This window comes from Lichenostomus cassidix, unplaced genomic scaffold, assembly GCF_008360975.1.
Source record: "Lichenostomus cassidix isolate B80296 unplaced genomic scaffold, HeHo_3.0 HiC_scaffold_34, whole genome shotgun sequence".
Classification (NCBI taxonomy): domain Eukaryota; kingdom Metazoa; phylum Chordata; class Aves; order Passeriformes; family Meliphagidae; genus Lichenostomus; species Lichenostomus cassidix.
Window position 1 is genome coordinate 993,305 of NW_028147431.1, and position 7,458 is coordinate 1,000,762.

Below are 7,458 nucleotides of genomic sequence, written 5' to 3' on the forward strand. Positions count from 1 at the left end.
ACTGGGAGGGACTGGGAGGGACTGGGATGGAACTGGAAACAAACTGGGAGTGAACTGGGATATACTGGGAGGGAACTGGGATGGACTGGGAGGGACTGGGATGGACTGGGATGAGTTACTGGGATGGGTTACTGCTCCATACTGGTCCATACTGGTCCATACTGGTCCTTACTGGTTCCAGACCAGCAGCTGCAGGTTTCCCCATTTCCCCATTTTTGGGTTACTGGGATGAACTGGGAGGCACTGGGATGGGTCCCTGGGATGGGTTACTGGTCCATACTGGTCCATACTGGTTCTTACTGGTTTTTACTGGTTCCAGGCCGGCGGCTGGAGGTTCCCTCGCTACGGCTGTGACGTCACAGCGCCCCCTGCTGGCTGGGCGGTGCTGCACCCTGGGCGACTGACCCACCTGGCCGAGAGAGTCGCCACCAGTGCCGACCAGTACGGACTGGGAGCCTCCCAGTATGGACTGGAGCTGCTCTGGGACCCATGATGGACCCAAACTGGGCAAACTGGGAGCACTGGGAGCCTCCCAGTATGGACTGGAGCTGCCATGGACCCAAACTGGGCAAACTGGGATCATCCCAGTATGGGCTGGGATCGTCCCAGTATGGGCTGGAGCTGCTCATGGACCCCTGAGAGCCCAAACTGGGCAAACTGGGATCCTCCCAGTATGGACTGGAGCTCCTCATGGACCCAAACTGGGAGCACTGGGATCATCCCAGTATGGACTGGGATCCTCCCAGTATGGCCTGGAGCTGCTCTCGGACCCATGATGGATCCGAACTGGGCAAACTGGGGTCATCCCAGTATGGCCTGGAGCTCCTCATGGACCCAAACTGGGAGCACTGGGAGCACTGGGATTGTTCCAGTATGGACTGGAGCTGCTCTGGGACCCCTGAGAGCCCAAACTGGGCAAACTGGGATCATCCCAGTATGGACTGGGAACATCCCAGTATGGCCTGGAGCTCCTCATGGACCCAAACTGGGCAAACTGGGATCATCCCAGTATGGACTGGGAGCCTCCCAGTATGGGCTGGAGCTGCTCTGGGACCCCTGAGAGCACAAACTGGGAGCACTAGGAACATCCCAGTATGGACTGGGAGTGTCCCAGTATGGACTGGAGCTGCCATGGACCCAAACTGGGAGCACTGGGATCATCCCAGTATGGACTGGAGCTCCTCATGGACCCAAACTGGGAGCACTGGGATTGTCCCAGTATGGCCTGGAGCTCCTCATGGACCCAAACTGGGCAAACTGGGACAGCAGGAATCCCATGGAGAGGAAATCCCAAAACCGGAATGACCCCAAAAAATGGGAATTTTGGGATCCCAAAAGTGGATTTAGCCCGAAATTGGGAATTTTGGGGATCCCAGAGTCGGAGTGACCCCAAAAAATGGGAATTTTGGGGATCCCAAAAGCAGAGTTGCCTTAAAACTGGGAATTTTGGAATCCTAAAAGTGGGTTTAGCCCAAAATTAGGAATTTTGGGGATCCCAGAGTTGGAATTTTGGGGATCCCAGAAGTGGAATTTTGGGGATCCCAAAAGCAGACTCAGCCCAAAATCTTGGATTTTGGGGATCCCAGAACCAGAGTGACCCCAAAATTGGGAAGTTTTGGGAATCCCAAAAGTGGATTTAGCCCGAAATCATGGATTTTGGGGATCCCAAACCAGGAGTGACCCCAAAAAATGGGAATTTTGGGGATCCCAGAACCGGAGTTGCCTTAAAACTGGGAATTTTGGGATCCCAAAAAAGGGTTCAGCCCGAAATTATGGATTTTGGGGATCCCAGAACCAGAGTGACCCCAAAAAATGGGAATTTTGGGATCCCAAAAGCAGATTTAGCCTGAAATTAGGAATTTTGGGGATCCCAGAGTTGGAGTGACCCCAAAAAATGGGAATTTTGGGATCCCAGAACCAGAGTTGCCTTAAAACTGGGAATTTTGGAATCCTAAAAGTGGGTTTGGCCCAAAATTAGGAATTTTGGGGATCCCAGAGTTGGAATTTTGGGGATCCCAGAAGTGGAATTTTGGGGATCCCAAAAGCGGACTCAGCCCAAAATCTTGGATTTTGGGGATCCCAGAACCAGAGTGACCCCAAAAAATGGGAATTTTGGGATATCAGAATCAGAATTGCCCCAAAAATTGGGAATTTTGGGATCCCAAATCTGGGATTTTTGGGGATCCCGATAGTGCAGTGACTCCAAAACTGGGAATTTTTGGGATCCCAAAAGCAGAATTTCCCCAAAATTGGGGATTTTTGGGATCCTAGAACCAGAACTTCCCCAAAACAGAGGAATTTTGGGATCCCAAATCTGGGAATTTTGGGGATCCCACAACCAGAGTTGCCTTAAAACTGGGGATTTTTGGGACCCCAAATGCAGAATTTCCCAAAAACTGGGAATTTTGGGATCCCAGAACCGGAATTTCCCCAAAAACTGGGAATTTTGGGATCCCAGAACTGAAATTTCCCCAAAACTGGGATTTTTGGGATCCCAGAAGCGGAATTTCCCCAAAAACTGGGAATTTTGGGACCCCAAATGCAGAATTTCCCCAAAACTGAAGATTTTTGGGATCCCAGACCCAGAATTGTCCCAAATTTGGGGATTTTTGGGATCCCAGACCCAGAATTTCCCCAAAAACTGGGAATTTTGGGATCCCAGACCCAGAATTTCCCCAGATTTGGGGATTTTTGGGATCCCAGAATCAGAATTTCCCAAAAACTGGGGATTTTTGGGATCCCGGAATCCCAAATCCGGGAGATTTTTTGGGAATCCCGATGACGTCACCGGGGATTCCCCGGGTGGGGGAGGGGCGGTTTGGGGACACCCTGCCCCTCCCCCCTCCCCCAAAAATCGCAGCAATAAAATTTTGGGTTCCCCTCCCCCACCCCAGTGACGTCATCGCTGTCCTCGCTTGGTGACGTCATTGCACGTGACGTCATCGCCGCCCTGTCGCCGTGTGACGTCATCGAGCCGCTCTCGCCGTGTGACGTCATTCTCCGGTGACGTCATGCTCGTCGATTGGAAGGCGGGGGGGGGAGGGGATGCTGCGTGCTGATTGGTTGGTGCTGCTCGTGTCCCCAAATGTCCCCCCAATGTCCCCAGTGTCCCCCAGAGTGTCCCCAAATGTCCCCCCAATGTCCCCCCGGGTGTCCCCAGTGTCCCCAGCCGCCCCAGAGATGTCACCTGTGACCTCTGACCCCGTGTCCCCTCCCCCTCCCGAGTGTCCCCAATGTCCCTCTGGTGTCCCCAGAGATGTCACCTCTGTCCCCTCCCCAGAGTGTCCCCAAAGCCCCTCAGGTGTCCCCAGTGTCCCCAGAGATGTCACCTGTGACCTCTGACCCCCCCCGGTGTCCCCTGTCCATCACCCCTGGGGACATTGGGGACATTTGGGACACGAGGGACACATGTGGCTGCTCTGGGCTGAGCCTGATCTGAGTGACCTTGGGGACACCTTGGGGACACTCTGACCATGGGGACACCTTGGGGACACACTGACCATGGGGACACCTTGGGGACACACTGACCATTGGGCTGCACTGACCCTGGGGGCACACTGGCCTTGGGGACACACTGACCACAAGATGGCCTGGCCTTGGGGACACAATGACCTTGGGGACACAATGGCCTTGGGGACACAATGGCCTTGGGGACACCTTGGGGACACTCCAGCCATGGGGACACAATGACACGATGACCATGGGATGCTCTGGCCACAGGGACAATGGACTCTCTGGCCATGGGGACACCACAATGACCATGATGGCCATGGGGACACTCTGGCCTTGGGGACACTCTGACCATTGGGACACCCTGGGGACACAATGGCCTTGGGGACACTCTGACCATGGGGACACCACAATGACCATGATGGCCATGGGGACACTGTGGCCTTAGGGACACTCTGACCATTGGGACACCCTGGGGACACGATGGCCTTGGGGACAGTGGACATGATGGCCTTGGGGACACACTGACCATGGACACAGACCATGAGGACACTCTGACCTTGGGGACACAGTGACCATGGGGACAGAGTGACCACAGGGACACGATGACCATTGGGACACTCCAGCCTTGGGGACAAACTGACCATGGGGACACTTTGGCCTTGGGGACAAACTGACCATGGGGACACACTGACCATGGGGACACTTTGGCCTTGGGGACACTCTGACCATGGGGACACTTTGGCCTTGGGGACACACTGACCACAGGGACACACTGACCATGGGGACACTTTGGCCTTGGGGACACACTGACCATGGGGACATTCCTACCCTGGGGACCATAATGGCCATAGGGACACTCTGGCCATGGGGACACCATGGGGACACAATGGCCTTGAGGACAGTGGACACGATGGCCTTGGGGACACAATGGCCTTGGGGACACTCCAGCCATGGGGACACACTGACCAAGGGGACATTCCGGCCATGGGGACAAGAGACTCGATGACCATGGGGACACTCCAGCCACAGGGACAATGGACACAATAGCCTTGGGGACACGATGACCACAAGGACATGATGACCAGAGGGACTCAGTGGACATGGGGACACTTTGGGGACACTGTGGCCTTGGGGACACACTGACCATTGGGACACTGTGGCCTTGGGGACACACTGACCACATGAACACCTTGGGGACACAATAGCCTTGGGGACTCTCTGACCATAGGGACACTCTGGCCATGGTGACACAGTGGCTTTGGGGACACAATGGCCTTGGGGACACTCCGGCCATGGGGACTCTCTGACCATAGGGACACTCTGGCCATGGTGACACAGTGGCTTTGGGGACACAATGGCCTTGGGGACAGCCTGGCCTCACGGACACTCTGGCCTTGGGGACAGCCTGGCCGTGGGGACACCTTGGGGACACAATGACCTTGGAGACAATGGCCACAATGGCCTTGGGGACACAATGGCTTTAGGGACACAATGGCCTTGGGGACAGTGGACATGATGGCCTTGGGGACACTGACCATGGGGACACTGCCCTTAGGGACATGATGACCGTTGGGACACTAACCTTGGGGACACCTTAGGGACACAGTGACCATGGGCACAGAGTGACCACAGAGACACGATGACCATTGGAACATTCCAGCCTTGGGGACACTGAATACGGGGACACTTTGGGGACACTGACCATGGAGACACTGCAGCCATGGGGACACACTGACCACAGGGTCACCCTGGGGACACCTTGGGGACACTCTGACCATGGGGACACTCTGACCATGGGGACACTCTGACCATGGGGACACTTTGGCCTTGGGGACACACTGACCACAGGGTCACACTGACCATGGGGACGCCTTGAGGACACAATGGCCTTGGGGACACTCTGACCATGGGGACATACTGACCACAGGGTCACTCCGGCCATGGGGACACACTGACCATGGGGACACTTTGGCCTTGGAGACATAGTGACCACAGGGTCCCACTGACCACGGTGACACCTTGAGGACACAATGGCCTTGGGGACACTTTGGTCATGGGGACACTTTGGCCTTGGGGACACCTTGGGGACATAGTGACCATGGAGACATAGTGACCATGGGGACACTTTGGCCTTGGGGACAAACTGACCATGGGGACAAACTGACCACAGGGTCACCCTGGGGACACCTTGGGGACACTCTGACCACACGGTCACTCTGGCCATGGGCCCATGGGGACACACTGACCATGGGGACACTTTGGCCTTGGGGACAGACTGACTATGGGGACACAGTGACCACAGGGACACCTTGAGGACACAATGGCCTTGGGGACACTTTGGTCTTGGGGACAAACTGACCATGGGGACACTCCAACCATGGGGACACAGTGACCACAGGGTCACCCTGGGGACACCTTGGGGACACTCTGACCATGGGGACACTGACCATGGGGACAAACTGGCCATGGAGACACAATGACCTTGGGGACACTTTGGCCTTGGGGACACACTGACCATGGGGACACAGTGACCACAGGGTTACCCTGGGGACACCTTGGGGACACACTGACCGCAGGGTCACTCCAGCCATCGGGGACACGATGACGTCACCATTCCAAGTGCCCCTCCCCCCTCCCAGCCCCTCCCCCAAATTTCACCCCCAAAATTCCCCTCCCCCACCCCAAATCCCACCCCAAATCCCCCCAAAATTCCGGAATTTTCCCCCAAAATTCCCAAATTTCCCCCAAAATTCCAGAATTTCACCCTAAATTCCGGAATTTTCCCAAAATAGAATTTCCCCAAATTTAAGTTTTCCCCAAAATTCCAGAATTTTCCCCTCAAAATCCCAGAATTTCCCCCAAAATTCCTTTCTGAAATTTCCAAAAAATTCAGTTTTTCCTCCAAATTCCAGTTTTTCCCAAAATTCCGTCCCAAATCTCCCAATTTGGATTTTCCCCCAAAAATTCCTTTTTCCCCAAGATTTCCACCAAGAATTCCACAATTTCCCAAAAATTCCTAGATCAAATTCTCCCAAATTCTCCCTAAATTTTCCCCAATTTCCCCCAAATTTCCTCCCAAATTCTCCAAATTTCCCCAAAAATTTCCCAGGACCTCCCAAAATCCCCAAATCCTCCCCAATTTTCCCCAAAATTTCCCAAAAATTTCCCAAATTTTCCCGAAATTTCCACAAAATTTCCCCAAATTCCCCAAATTCCTCAAATTCCCCCCAAAATCCCCAAATTCCCCAAAAATCTCCCCAAATTCCCCAAATTTCAAAAATTTCCCCCAAAAAATTCCCCAATTCCCCAAAATTTCCCCAAATTTCCCCCAAAATTTCCCCAAATTTCCCCAAATTTCCAAATTCCCAAAATCCCCAAATTTTCCCCAAAAATCCCAAAATTCCCCCAAAAAATGTCCCAAATTTCCCCAAATCCCCAAATTTCCTCAAAATCCCCAAAATTCCCCAAAATTCCCCAAAATTCCCAAAAATTCCCAATTTTCCCAAAAAAATTCCCCAAAAATTCCCCAAAATTCCCAAAATTTCCCCCAAAAATTCCCAAATTTCCCCCAAAATTCCTCAAATTCCCAAAAAATTCCCTAATTTTTCCTCCAAAATCCCCCAATTTTTCCCAAAAAACCCCCAAATCTCCCAAATTTTCCCCCAAAATAAAAAAAAATTCCCAATTTTTCCCCAAAATCTCCCCCAAAATTCCACAAATTTTCCCAAAAATTCCAACAAATTCCCCAAATTCGCCCCAAATTTCCCCCAAAATTTCCCAAATTTTCCTCCAAAATTCCCCAAATTCCCCCAAAAAATTCCCAATTTTTCCCCCAAAATCCCCAAATTTCCCCAAATTTTCCCAAAATTTAAAAAAAATTTCCCCCAAAATCCAAAACATTCCCCAAAATTTCCCCAAATTCCCCTGAAAATTCCCTAAAATTTCCCCCAAAATTCCCCAAAAATTTCCCCAAAAATCTCCAAAATTTCCCCAAAATTTCCAAAA

The 7,458-nt window shown here is 52.6% G+C and overlaps 1 long non-coding RNA gene across 1 annotated transcript; it reads left to right on the forward strand.

Moving 5' to 3' along the window:
- The first annotated feature begins 1,431 nt into the window (after window positions 1-1,431).
- LOC146423091 (uncharacterized) lies at window positions 1,432-2,893 on the forward strand. The gene is made up of 2 exons (XR_014847653.1): window positions 1,432-1,676; window positions 1,801-2,893. It is a non-coding gene; the product is annotated as an uncharacterized LOC146423091 (long non-coding RNA).
- The last annotated feature ends 4,565 nt before the right edge of the window (window positions 2,894-7,458 follow it).